Below are 15,620 nucleotides of genomic sequence, written 5' to 3'. Positions count from 1 at the left end.
AAGGCGTTCAGCCTGACTGGGTGGCCTCCAAACAAGTCTCCGACGAGTGTCTGGTTCAAGGCATATGCGAGACTCATCGGTGAAGAGAACATGATGCTAATCCTGAGCGATCCATTCGGCATGTAGTTGGGCTCATCAGTACCGCACTGTATGGTGTCGTGGTTGTAAATATGGACCTCGCGATGGACGTCGGGCGTGAAGCAGCCTTTTGCGCACAGTTCGAGTCATAACAAAACGTCATGTGGCTACACGAAAAGCCTCATTCAAAATGGTGGCGTTGCTGTCAGGGTTCCTCCGAGCCATAATATGTGGGTAGCGATCATCCGCTGCAGTAATAGCCCTTGGGCGGCCTGCGCGAGGTATGTCATCGACAGCTCCTATCTCTCTGTATCTCCTCCATGTCCGAACAATATGACTTTGGTTCATCCGAGACGCCTGGACACTTCCGTTATTGAGAGCCCTTCCTGGCACAAAGTAACAATGCGGATGAGATCGAACCTCGGTATTGTCCGTCTAGGCATGATTGAACTACAGACAACACGAGCCGTGTACCACCTTCCTGGTGGAATGACTGAAGCTGACCGGCCGTCGGATCCCCTCCGTCTAATAGGCGCTGCTCATACATGGTTGTTTACATCTTTGGACGGCTTTAGCGACATCTCTGAACAGTCAAAGGGACTGCGTCTATGATATCATATCCACAGTCAACGTCTATCTTCAGGATTTTTTTTAACCGGGATGATGCAAAACTTTTATTTTATGTGTGTACAATTGTCGACAGGAATCGGATGTTTTTGAATGCATTCAGTTACAGCAATTGTTATATCTCTGCATTAACCTAATCGTTCGTGTTTAGAATATGAAGATAAAATATGTAGCACAAAAAATGAAACTTTTACAGTATCATTTGTGTTGCAAGATACGTCAACTACTATCGATAAAGCTGAAATCAATTTAAGATCTTCGACTTTCTGGTTGGCTGTATTCGAAGATAATTTGACTGTTTCATGCGTCACTGTTTTAGCGGAGAATTGTAACTCTTTGATTTTTTATAATGTTTTGTTCTTAAATTCCCGAAATAGCTCTTCGGATGCATTAACAAAAACATATTTTATTACGGGCCTAGTAACTTTCATTGAATGCTACACTAAAGTTTGAAGTGAGAGTGATACATGACACTGTATCTCAATATAGTTACCAAGTGTCTGTAAGTAGAGGTCGGAACGTTGTACCAATCGTCCGGGTCCTCGACGACATAAACCAGCTCTTTGGACGGCGGAGCCGTTCGAGAACCAAGTTGTGAACCTACTAATCGCTAGAAAATCTGCGACTGCTCCGAATTACCTAGTTTTGTCATTTGTGGTCGACGTCGATAATGTTCTTTCCTAATCAGCATCTCTCACATATGTGCTCCATTCGTTAAATTGTTGGCATCATTCTACTACGTCTGGGCGCGACACTGGGCTGGTCTACGTATGACAAGAATATCACGGTGAATCGGTGTGAAATTTAGAAGTAATGTCTCACGTACGTCAGCTCTGGTGTCGTTTCCAGGTGCCGTGCTGGTTCACTCGCACACTGTGATGGACCTGTTGTCCATAAGGCAGCGGAACTGTGTCTGCGGGACGCACAGAACTTGCACTCCCTCCCGACATTGCACCGTTCTTGTTGCATGATGGTCTCGTCGTGGCATGACTTATGTATCTTCCTTTCTAAAGTACCCTTGTGTATACTTGCCGTATGTATACGGTTTTTCTATATTACTAGGAACAACTTGAGGGCGAGGTTGCTTTTGGGTAATGATGGTTACAGCATTCGGCGCCCCACATACTGTCTACGATGCAACCATACAACCGGCTGCTAATGTGAAAAGGGGATGGGAGTGGAGGTATCATATCATGAGCACAGAGTGAGACCTCGGAGCGTAGTTGAACTGCGTGGTCAACGAGTAACAACCATGCTACAGTGCCAGTGGTGTCGATACAAAGCAGGGCAATGACAACGACAAACAAAGCAAACATTACATTACGTCTACAACAATAAAAAATGGTTCAAATGGCTCTGAGCACTATGGGACTTAAGGTCTGAGATCATCAATCCCATACAGCTTCGAACTACTTAAACCTAACTAACCTAAGGACATCACACGCATCCATGCCCGAAGCAGAATTCGAACCTGCGACCGTAGCGGCGGCGCGGTTCCAGACTGAAGCACCTAGAACCGCTCGGTCACAACGGCCGGCTCCACAACAACAGTAGCCAAAGTTGACATTCAGACAGAAAAGAACCCAAGAAATTTCGCAGAGTGAGATAGAGTGGCAGATAAAATATTAGCTGTTCTGCCAGTTGAGTCAGTGGAATGTGTGGTGTCGTATATGCTCGACTGCGCAGGCAATTTGCATGAGGAGAACAATGATGACGATATACGCTTAGGAAGTGAAAATGATAATGAAACAGTTGTCAAGCCATGTAATTCACCACCCTTGTCGGACAGGGAGCCACAAATTCCGTAGTCAGTGAAACTTAGTACAGGACAACCGTTGTCCAAGGAGCGGTTACTAAACGTAACTACGTACGTGGAAGACCATCCACAGCATAGTAAAAAAAAATTATGAACAGATTTTGAAAAAGTCCGCAGCAATATGAACGTGTAGTGCATAAGAAAAAATACGGCTATTCAAGAGAGGACAAGGCGCAATTATTACAAAAACTGGTGTTTGTAGGTTTCAGGGATGGTTGATACAAGTTACAGGATGTGCATGGTAGTGATCTTCTACGTTATGCACATCAAATTGCGAGGGACATAGATTACAGTGATTTAAAGGGAAACGGGGGACGCCTGCATAACGACGAAAAGTTGTAACCTCCCTATTCCGAATCGGTCTATGGAATTCCTAAGTAAATGACCGCGATCGCGTATGCCTAAGGAAATTTTACAGTGAGTAAGGCTATCGGTACTGAAGGAAAATAATGTCGGTTATTAAGAGGAAACTGTACAACAGACCCTTCTGAAGGAAGAATCTACTCTAAACCTAATCCAAATACTGACAATTTTGAAATGGTGGAATACAGTACAATCGCTCAAACCCACACAGGGCGGAATAGGATACCAAGTAACATTTAATACAAAAGGGTAATTTAACGGTCGCCAGCCTACTAGGGCAATGAATTTTCCAAACCCTAAGAAAGACAGTGGCAAAGAAACATACGCAAATAATCACTGGCGTGGCAACAGAAAGTTTTTACGCTCTTTCACAACACGACAGTTTACGAGGAAAGCAGTGTCTGCAGTTACTTATTAAGAATACTAAATTTTGAAAGTGAAGTTAAATGAAGTTGCTGGTTGAACAAATGACTGGCTGAAACTTTAAATTTTTTACGTAAAAAAACGACTTTCAGTAACCTCAGCATAACTTAATGCAAAATTTACCTTCATTAAATGAGCAACTGATTTTTTTAAACATAAGAACAATAAAACACATAGCAAGCCAGGAGAAGTCAGTCGATAATATAAATACAGAATAAATAAAATTGCACACTCTTAATTTGTGCTGTATCTTTCGTTATTAGTTTCGCCAGTGAAATTTTACGTTATTTAAATGCGTGAAGTTAATGCTCAAAACTGCAAATTAGTTAAGCCTCTGTTTGAACAGTTACCGATGCAACAAAATTTAATTTTAAATTGGTCATTAACCAGAAAACAAAATTGGCCGTAAATAGTTAATCCATTTTTATATTTTTACGACACTCGGTGATTGCATGGGAAGAAAAGTCTCCTTGCTTGGTAACAATGTCTGAGGACAATAACATCACAGGTACCCTGACAGATTTAATTACTGCAAGTTATTATTCAATAAAGTTAGTTATTCAGGTTTGTGAAAGAAATGGCACTAGGTAATGCCTGTGTACTACTAGTTATTCTTTGTGAGTTAACAGTCTTACGGTGTTGTATTTGAGCGGACAACAGAAAATGTAGCCAACGACAATGCTGAACTGCTGCTGGTAGTGAACTACTAGTCGTTTGCAGAGCCATGGATAATTGTGAGACCGGTAGTAGAACTGCAGCTTCCTCTGCCTGTCCACTCCGACAGTGCTATCGATACTCGCGTATTAACAAAGTAGGTGCGCCTACACTGGCGCAAGCATAGCTGCACACCGTGTCTGCGGGAGCGCCCAATAAATACTTCCGCAATTTTTAAAAACTCAAGCTGGTCTGTCTTCTCTGCTCGCAGCAATGCAGAGACTCTCCATGTGCAAAGATAAACTAAGGCTCAGCTAATACCACTTCGTCATTGCTATCGATACATTTAAATAAAGTTCCCTTGGATACTACCCAGCACTTTATTTAAATTATAATTACCATAAATTATATACATTCACAAAAAAATTCAGTATTACTTCTATTACGTATTAAGGCTCACCTAATACCACTTCGTCATTGCTATCGATACATTTAAATAACGTTCCCTTGGCTACTACCCAGCACTTTATTTAAATTATAATTACCATAAATTTTATACATTCACAAATATATTCAATATTACTTCTATTGCGTATTAAATAATTAATAAAGCTCACAGATTCAGTATTAGCAGTATATTACAGTGTATCGCCAACTACTAAATGGAAAAAAAATTTGGACGGTGCAGAAGGTGTTTTATCTGTATTTTCGGTGTTACATTGTACTACGGAATAGGAAGAAGTAAGAAACGAAATTTCAAGCTAAACGTCATCTTGACGATGCACAGCAAACTGCAGAATCGGCTCGCAAATTTGTAGATAAGATAAACAAACATATCTCGGAGTACAGTAGGGAATTTTTGCTCAACTCTGACCAAACGAGATCTGAAGAGGAATTGCATATGAAGGGAACGCTGGGAATTAGAGGTACCAAAAGAGTTGTGTCAAGATTAAGTAACATCAGTGCCTTAAAGCATCATCATCAGTTTTCTGTTATATTAGCAGGTCGTTTGCCTCTCCATTTTCTGCGATCCATTGCTTTCTTCTTCAGGCTTCTGTATGTTGTACAGTCCATCACGTCATCCAGTATCTGAAATCTCTTCATTCCTCGCTTCCTTTTCCCTTCTACGCAACTTTCTAAAACTGTTTCTATCAGTCCGTCATTTTTCTTAATATATGCCCAATCCAATTTCTTTTTCTTTTTATTACATCCAGTACAGTGTTTTCTCTCCCACTCTTCTCAGTACCTATTCATTTTTTACTCTCTCTATCCAGCTTATTCTTTCCACCCTCCTCCATGTCCACATCTCAAAAGCCTCCAGCCTTTTTCTGTCTTTCTTCCTCAAAGTCCATGCTTCAGCGTCATACAGAAGAACACTCTATACAAAACATTTTATGAGTATTTTCCTCAGTTCTCTGTCCAGACTACTGCAGAAAATTCTCCTACTCTTATACAATGTCTCTTTGCCATTCCTATCCTTGTTTTAATTTCTGTGCTGCACTTCCAGTCGGTGTCTGTCTTGCTTCCAAGATACTTAAAATCTTGCACCTTTTCTAATATTATTACGTTCATCATAATTTTTCTTTCTTTATTTTCTCCTAGTGCCAATAGTTTTGTTTTCTATGTTTTACTTTCCATTCCATAATTTTTCCCGTTTACTTCAGTGGTGTCCACTAAATCCAGTAATTCTTTTCTCCCTGTGGCTAGAAGGACCATGTCAACAGCAAAACTCAGACACCTTACTCTACTTCCTCCAGTTTCTACTCCTTTGTCATCTAATGAGCATTGGTCAATCATATTTTCCAAGTAGAGGTTGAAAATGGTAGGTGATAGCATCCTTGTCTTATTCCTTTTCCTAGTTCAATCCAGTTTCTACTTTCTCCTCTCACTTTAACTTATGCTTCTTGATTCAGATATAATGAGTTTACAAGTCTTCTTGTTTTCCAATCCACTCTTTTTTCCTCATTATAGTCGCCAGCTTGTCCCAAGCCACATTGTCAAATGCCTTATCTAGATCGATGAAGCACTTATAGAGGTCTCTTCCTTTTTCAATAAACCTTTCTCCCAATATTCGTAGGACCCCTATTGCATCTCTGGAGCCCGTATTCCATTTAAAGCCAAACTGCTCCTCGCCAAGATTCTTCTCCATTATTTTATCAAGTCTCTTATTAATTATTCTTAACATAACTTTGGCTGCATGTGAAATGAGGTTGATTGCCCTGTGCGACTGCATTTCTTGGTTCCTTGTTTTTTTCGGCAAGGGTATCATTACTGTTGTCAGAAAGTCATCAGGCCATTCACCACTGTCGTATGTTTTACTACGTAACTTTAATATTTCTCTTATTCCATCTTGATTCAAGCATTTTAATATTTCTCCCGGTATCGTATCTATGCCTACTGCTTTGCCATTTTCCATTGCAGCTGTGGCAGATTTTACTTTTCCGTTATGAAAGTTGGTACTTTCGCGTCATAACGTACACTGTTGAGTGATTCAGGTTCCAGAGTTTTTGGTTTGCGATCTGTATCATAGATATTCTTCCCATCTCTGGAGGACTTCGTAACGATCTCTGTACACTACCTCTTCGTCTTTGCTCAAAATTTCCGTAGTAGCACTTCCTGCTCTGTTTTGATCCCATGTCATAGTCTTTACTCTGTTGTATAGTAAGTCGAATCTTCCCTTCCTGTCCAATTCTTCAGTTTCATCACCTTCCTCCTTTAGCCATTATCTCCTAGCCTGCTCTGTCTCTCTTCGCCTTAAAGCATTCGTATACAATTAGGCCGACTGTTAATGTGGATGGTAAATTGGCTGGGAAATTATTTCTAGTGATGCGAAAACTTAGAGGTGCTCTGCCCCCTATGATTCTTTCTCGTGTGCGTTGTCTAGCAAGGGCAGTAGGGAATATTTAAGTTACAGCAAACAAGAGCGGGAAAATGGGGGTAAGATAACTACAACTCTGATATTAACACCTCAGAAGGTTTTGTACTATAGCTGGCCAAAATAATTTGCTTTCCTGTGTATAAAAATCATAATCCTTAAGCGGAAACTATCCCTCCTGAATAGTGTGTGACATTTCAGTTCATGCCACCTGGAACCACTGTACAAATTCAGCCTCTGGACGGTTGTTTTTTCGGTGTGTATAAAACATATTATGGCACTATCTGGAACGACGCCATAAAGGACAGCCAGTTTCACGATACGCTCCTTGACAGACTGTTTTGCATTTGGTTGTTTACCATAACATTCCTTCAGTTCTCATCACCCCGTTACACCAATAATTTTCTGTATGCTTTCTTTAAGAGTGGGGACATAGGTGAATGTCCTGCACGATTTATTACTACCAAGGAGTTCGCCTTTGATCGTGATGGTGGGAACCTTTCTGATCACTACGGCGCGCCATTTTTCATTCGGTGTGCATGGTGCAAGTTAATAGTTAGTTTTGAACATTTCTTGAATGTCAACGATGTCCATTTTATTAAGTGCAATACACGCATTCCTTGGCAGGTTAATATCTATACCTCCCGGAGCTCATTTTCCGTTGCTCTCCCGGTGAACGTGATGAGACATTAGCATCTAATATTTTTCCTGTGGTAACTGTTGACACAACACTTTCAAATGAGCCTTACTAAAGACTAAAATTGCGACGTCGCACTCAAGAGGTTCCTTGTTAGCAATCCCTTCACCAACCATAAAAGTTGGATGTCAACATTATTTCGAGATTACTTCAGCAATTAAGCATAAATACAAAAGTCAAAAGTATTCTTGAGTTTTCAGAAGTTCCCAAACTGTGTTCTCCCTGTCATTATGGACAGGATATTGAGTACTAAACTGCCTGTGTTCCAGTCCGCCTGCATGGCTGGGTGTTCCGCAGCTCGTGGTCTAGTGGCTAGCGTTGCTGCCTCTGGATCACGGGCTCCCGGGTTCGACTCCCGGCCAGGTTGGGAATTTTCTCTGCCCGGGGGCTGGGTGTTTGGGTTGTCGTCATCATTTATGCCGGCACGGTAGCTCAGCGTTTTCGGTCAGAGAGGTGGCTGGCCTCTGTAACAAAAAGATTGTGGCTGCCGCAAAAAAAAAAAAAAAAGAAAATAGAAAGGTGGTAACGTGCTCGCCTACCAGGCAAGCGGGCCCGTGTTCGATTATCGACCGGGTTGTAGATTTTCTCCGCTCGGGGACTGGATGTTATGTTGACCTCCTCATCCTTTGATCCTCATCACTGGTGCGCAAGTCGCCCAATGTAGCATCACCAGAAATAAGACTTGCACTTGGCGGCCGAGCTTCCCCGGTTGGGGCCTCCCGGTCAGAGATGCCATGCGCTCCTTTCCTTTTTCTTTTGCACGTGTTCCGTTGTACGGTGTCTATCCAAATTAGTTTTCTTGCTGTGAGCCAATTTTCCTGACAGACAACACGTAACCGAAGGCCATTTATGTTCTGAATAAATACGAAATTCATAGACCATTCAGTTTTAAATTTACTGTTTTCGTCATCGGTTTTTCTACGCTCGTTCTCTGTAGCCGTGTCACAGAGAGTACCTGAAACACTGTTTCATTTTGTTACACCAGAAATTGGTATAATGGGTGAAGGATTCGTTAGGTAGAAGGTAGAATTCGTTATGAGTAGGAAAGTAGAGTATAATGTGACTTACTCTGAACGGTTCAGCGACTGGGTTCTTCTCATCGGAATCGACATCGAACCAAGTAGTGGGCGAAGAGACAGAGAAAGTATATCGTGAGATTGAGTGGGTAAATCTTTACGCAAAGTCATAGGGCATTGGGATGCTGTTGTAGGGGAGGGAGGAGAGGTAAGGATTACGCGAGAATGTGGGTATGGTAGAGGGAATGAGAGTGGAGAAAAATTAGCTGCCTTCTGCAATAAATGTTGTCAGTAATAACAAATACTCTGTTCAAGAACCACAAAAGGAGGAGGTATACTTGGAAAATATCGGGAGGTACGGGAAGAATCATTGTAGATTACATCATCATCAGGCAGCGATTGCGATATCAGATTGTAAGTCTTACTCAGGAGAAGATAAGGAATCAGATCACAATTTCGTAATGATAAAGAGTAAGTTGAAGAAGCTTGAGAGACTAGCCATGAAGAACCAGTGCACTAGGAAGTTTGATACTGAAATACTAAATGAGAAAATTAAAAAAGAAAGTTTTAAGAGTAGAATTAAAAATCAGGGTGAAAGGACATTAATGATTAGATTCTCTTATGACGTTGCTATCGTCAGGGAAAGCGAAGAAGAATTACAGGCTGAGGTGAATGGAATGAGCAGTCTAAGGATTACGGGCTATAGACTGAGACTAAACCGAAGCAAGACAGAAGCAATGAGAAGTAGCAGAAACGAGAACAGCGAGAAATTTAACATCAGGACTGATGGTCACGAAGCAAATGAAGTTAAGGAATTCTGCTACCTAAGCAGCAAAAAAACAATGCCAAACGGAGCAAGGAGGACACCAAAAGTAGACTAGCAATGGCAGAAACGTCATTCCTGGCCAAGAGGTCTCCTAGTATCAAACATAGGACTCAAATTGAGGAAGAAATCTCTGTGAATGTACATTTGGAGCACAGCATTGTATGGCTGTGGGAAAACTGGAGCAGAAGAGAATCGAAGCATTTTAGAAGTGATACTACAGAAAAAAGTTGAAATTTAGGTGGACTGATAAGTTGAGGAAAATGTCTGGAGTCTGGTCCTTCATCGCGTTCCATGTTTTTACAGCTTAGTCGGGTTTAATCTGTATTTGTTTTCCCTTGCCGCTTACTTTTCAAAGTAACTGTCTCCTCCGACAAGGACTTATTTTTTAATGAAGTTTATGATGTCGACATTCATGTTCGGGAGTTCGATGCCCTCATGCTGGATAAGTATGACGATAGCCTCACAGTTGTCTGCAGCAGCACCTGTGTTGCTGGTTGTTCACCCGTGTTAGGCCGAGCAATGCGATTGATCCATTCTCCGTATTGGTCTACCTCCACAATTCAGTGTTCGCTAAGCACGTGTGTCTACACTGAGACAAACAATTATGTGCACTGCTACTAATCCCTTCTTGGAACACGAGCGTGCTGATCACAACACAGTGCCACCAACCAAAACAATTACAAGTCTTTAATTGATAAGAAAAATTGCAGTAGGAGTTGCAGCTGCTTGGAAATATATAGGTAAATTTATTGTTCGAAAAGGTAACATTACCAGCCACGGCAGTTTTGCGGACGCCGCTAGTAATAACCATTGTACAGTGACTGTTGACTGCCTCATTCCAACAGTGCTTCAATCGCCTGTGCTTCCCCCTCACGTACAGACCGACTTGTGAGACTTCGTGGTCCCTAATTGCGCAGAACGGCGCAGTGTGGAGAGGAAAGTGCAACTTGTGGGGAAACGTTGGGGGGGGGGGGGGGGGGAGGGAAACCTCTTCTGAGGCAGGTGGAATTGCGAACCGGAAGAGTGAGTATCGAATGCAACTATAATGCTGGCCTTTTTTGTTGGAACATGCGCTCGATAGTAATGCTCTGTAGAACACGATCAAAGACACGAGACGATACGTGTTGATATTTCACCTTCTTCGAGATCATATAAAGGTAATATTTTTTTGAAAACTCGCACACAAAGGGTTAAAGAGCCGCGGTTTCCCTTTATTCTTATATTATGTGGCAAGTCCACTCCCTCGCATAGGCCCTCAATATACCCTTTCCGTCTATCCCCTCTATCTGACGATTCTTTTAAACTGCCGTCTTCTCTCCATCGTTAGGAAAATCTGATGTGAGTCTATATCTGGTACTGGGAACGGCTTTCAATCTAAAATCTGATTTCAGAGTATCTGTCTGTCCATGACGTTGGCCATCTCCTCTTCTCGTGATTTTAGAGCAGTGTATTCCTATTACTGACTGAAAGTTGTCTTAATCCTCTCTCATTCCAAGTTAACATTCTCCAGTAACTCCTTCTTTTCCTTTCCCTATTACCGCATAAAGTTCCCCACGGTTATTATATTGATATCTCCATCTAGATGTTGAGTTTCACGTTCAGTATCCTGATACACTTTTTCTGCCTGTACGCATGCGACAGCATTTGCTACCAAAATGTCCCAAAACGCCGCTCATAAGTCGGGATATTTCCGGAGCTCCCACCTCGCATTCTGACAGAAAGATAGGGTCAAGTGTTTTGGATAGCCATAGTGCTAGGAACCATTTGTAAAGCCAGCAAAAGAATCGTCTTACTGTAACTAACCTGCAGTACAGGGTCAAGGCTTGAGTGTTACACATTTCCTCCAGGTTAAGCAAATGGAGTAAACCGGTTGGTTCTTTCTTCATTAGAAGTGATCCACGTTGCGTCTTAGAGGGCTTATAGAGACAAAATTTAACTCATGGGCTGTTCCTGAGAAAACCCGAAAAAAGTGTTTCCGCCATATTTCGCCACGTAAGTTACAGCGGCAAATTGCTCAAATTTTAGTGTATATTGTCTATGCATTTCTCTAGGAGTGACATCTTCCTGTTTTCATTAGTCTTAACCCATTATCGAGAATCACTACAAGAAACATTATATTTAGGCACCAAAACGCAGCCGTTGATACCAAGACAGCCAATTTCTGTAATTTGTGATGTATTCCTAAGATGCAGATCTCGAACAACTTTGAAAATGTTTTTGATGTCTCTATCAGTTTCCGAGACACAGAGGTTCAAAGTTACCCTACTTATACACGTAAAATGCGCACGTGAAATCCGGTGCGAGACGAAGACGTAGTTTATAAAGTGACGTAGCACGGAGAAATAAGCTGTAAAGTGTCTCTGTTACAACCAGAAGGGATCTGGGGACCCTATGCTGTAGTACTGAAGCACATGCAAAATTTTTGTGCACATAAAATCCTTTCTGACATACAAAATTAATTTTCATCATTTCAGTTTCACGTAACGATAACCCATAAAGTTCTCTTCAGATAAGCGATGCGCTCAGCTATAGCAGGGAAATGAAGAGAACCAGAGGAGAAATGCTTCTATCAGGGCACAAAAAAGGTGAATATGCTCCTGTTTAACTCTGACTGAAAAGTAAGGTACTAGGTGCCTCATTCCACCTTCCTCAGCACCTTCAAAAACTTTCCCAAAAATTTTGGCATGATAACACATTGGCGCTTTTTACGCCGAGAGCGAAGGAGACAGTGTCAGTCGGAAGGAGAAAGAAAAATAATATATACTAGATGATACCAGACAGTGGTTGTCACATAGAAATTGCAAAGGAGACAATGACAGCGTGAGAGAAAGAATGACACAGTGGCAGTGGGAGGTAATTGAGACAAAATAATGCTGTGAGAAGAGTAAAGGAGACTGTGCCAGTAGGAGAAGGCAAAGTAATAGAGAGATTGAGAAAGTGGAACTGACTGAGGGCCAGTGATTATGAGAGTCAACGTGAGGAAGGGGGAGAGAGAGAGTGAGAGAGAGAGAGAGAGAGAGAGAGAGAAAAGGGAGAGAGAGAAGGGTGTGGAGAGGCAGTGAGAAGAGACAGCTACACAGGAAAGGAATTGTAAGGTAGTAGCAGAGAGAGCAAGAGGGGGGAGAGTGACAGTGAGAGAAGATAGTAATAGTAGCACAGAACGAAGGGGATTGTGGCTGTGGGACAGGAGACAGTGACACAGAGATACAAAGAGATAATGGCATTGAGAAGGGCTGAATGAGTGAGTGAATATGGGCAAGTTGGAATGAATGGGTATGAGTGATGGATTAGTGGGTCAGAGCGAGTTATGGTTAGGGCATCTTGTGGGGGTGAGATCTGAACTGCAGGTTAGAAAGAATGCAAGTATGTTCACATGGGAAGTTTTTAGAAATATTTTCTTAAGTGGCTGAGGAGTGTACCCTACTTTAGAGGCAGAGTCTTTTAATTTAGGCAGGAGTATTTTACCCTTTTGCACTCCGGTACGAATATTTTTCCACTGGTCACTTCAACTTCTGCTCTTAATGTCGTCATGTGAGCCTGAACCATCGCTATTGGCTTTGGTTTGCTGGAGCGTCTGACGAGAGCAACCGTATCACTGAACTCTTCGCTAGGTGGAGTTTCAAGCATAATGGGCAACTCCAACTGTGAAGATAACCTTCATCCATCCAACACACAGCCCTCCTCCCACCACCCCCAAGCGAACGGCAAGTTGATGATTTGTAAGGGCTCTGATGACCATGCTGTTGGGCGCCCCCATATCTAATATCATTCTCATCATGAAACTTTCGCGGTAATTCACTCTTTGCCCTACCTCCCATTCATAATGAATGCTGCTCACGTTACACCATTTGCTACTGGTGCTGATATTGCCATATATTCGTCTAGCCAGAAATCCTTGTAATAAATGATGACTGACAACCTCAGCTGCCGACAGGTGTTGTTGTTATACCTCATGGGAAGCGTGCAAGGGATAAGTCCCTGCAGTCGCGCTATTCATCTGTGTCCTCGGTGGCTCAGATGGATAGAGCGTCTGCCACGTAAGCAGGAGATTTCGGGTTCGAGTCCTGGTCGGGGCACACATTTTCAGCTGTCCACATCGAGGTATAACAACAACACCTGTCGGCAGCTGAGGTTGTCAGTCATCGTTTATTCCAGGGAAAAGCTGCACGGTCATCAACAGTAACTGTTCTTTCGAGAACTAGTTACTGTCATCGTATATATAGAAATCCTTGTCTGCATTCTATTTCATTTCACTGATCCACGCTACATGTAATGAGCGTTTCCTTTTTCCTCGTGAGATTTTATAGCTTCCCTATCACCTTCAAACTTCTGATAACACTCGGCCTCGTAGAATGTTACCGTTCGGTCGGTTATTTACTCTTATTTTCGATATTGTCTAGGCTATCTCCCCCTTGGTAGTCCCTGCTAGAGGTTAGCATGGGAAACTAACCCGGAATCCTTTGCCATTGGAGAGATCTTCATGACAGTTTCAAACCTCATATCGTGCTACTATATGTTATGTGACTTTAATGAAGTGGTTTCCATTGTCTTCCGCTCACTCATACTAATGATCGTTACTAATTATTCCACCTCTTAGGGTCAACCTCCCATCGCAACGGAAAGAAGTTGTCCTCAAACTCTCTCCTCGTCCGCCCTCTCTGACAAGGTCAATGGCATAACTGATGGTTCAAATGGCTCTCAGCACTATGGGACTTAACATCTGAGGTCATCAGTCCCCTAGAACTTAGAACTGTGACCCAGAATGTCTTAATTACTAGTTTAAGATGCTACCTGTAAACCACTTTTTAATTTGTTTTTTGTAGTTTCTTGCTGAAAGTTTTATCACAAATTTTTGACATTGTTTTATGTCCCAGCACTAGAGACCTAAGTCAAATAATTATCTTGCCTCAAGCCCCTGGGATGTTCTCTTGTCACTCCAGTTTTCAGAAATTCAAGTACCTACATATATGACCAGATTATGCTGTCATTACCTATATCGGGCATAGTGAATGATAAGTTCTCCTCAATTGTTATTCCCTTACTTTGTCCACATTTGCTACTAAATGTTTTTCTTTACATAGTGATTACGTACATATAATACATAAAATTACCGAACCTTTAGTTTCTGTTAGTAATTAATGGCTGTAAAAGAGTGACCCAAACATTCTGAATGTATAACTTCTTCTATATATGACTGTACCAAAGAGACTGATTTTAATTGGTTATCATACCATTCTCAATAAATCATTGTTTTACTCGTTGATGGACAGGACGTATGGTGTTTGAAATTGCGACCATGGGTCACCATTCTGGATATAAGTATCGACAAATGTTGCTATTATGTTGGTTCTGGCTCTAGTCTAATTTGCTTATAGTTTTTCGAAGCATGTGGCTTTACCTATGCTCGGGGTCAATCAAAAAGTCTGAGTCTCGAGTCAGTATACAACCAATACTCCACAAATCGAACTGAAGGATTTCATCACTGTATATCATGACTTTGACGACTACAGTTAATTCCGAGCATCTGATCCTGCACTTCCCTCATGCTATGAGGTTTATTGCCGTGTATACAGTCCACGTTGATAAATGAAACTTATAGATAGTGCAGTATTCTTTTTGAAAATAATCAATTGAAACAGCGCATGACTGTCATCAGGCATGTATATGCGCTGTTGCTAACGTAAACGTAGATAGAATCCACGGAAGGTAAAAGTTTTGTGTGTTCACGTAACCTTCCACCACATCAACTCACTCTGAATTGATGCTAGGTATCTGCATAAAATGTATTTATAGAGATGGCTCTCCCTTCCAGTTTAATGGATGGGATGGCAAAAACAACGGACCTATAAAAAAGTATTTTATAACAGAAATACGGTGCCTGAAGGCTCTTTCTTTCATTATTTTACAATTATCTTGGTAATTTTTGTTTTGCATATTAAATCTGTTTGAATGTATATGGCTGTGGTAGAAGCCATACTTGAATCCATTACTCTATATCGAAACCTGTCTGTCGTTTTAGGAAAATAAAATAAGTTAAATTTTAACGAAATTTAGAAAGATTGACAATTAATGTGTGAAGGGTCTTACCTTAAAGGAATTCTCGTGATGATTTCAAAATTGATCATAGATTTCGCTAGTCTGTTATATTTTCGAATTTATGGATGATTTAACATTCAGATTTATGTGATAGTACGATTAATTAAGCTGATGCGTTTAGATTACAAATACATGCCCAATTCATAAAA

This window comes from Schistocerca nitens, chromosome 6, assembly GCF_023898315.1.
Source record: "Schistocerca nitens isolate TAMUIC-IGC-003100 chromosome 6, iqSchNite1.1, whole genome shotgun sequence".
Taxonomy (NCBI): domain Eukaryota; kingdom Metazoa; phylum Arthropoda; class Insecta; order Orthoptera; family Acrididae; genus Schistocerca; species Schistocerca nitens.
The sequence above is the reverse complement of the archived record's forward strand: the minus strand, read 5'-3'. Positions refer to the sequence as shown.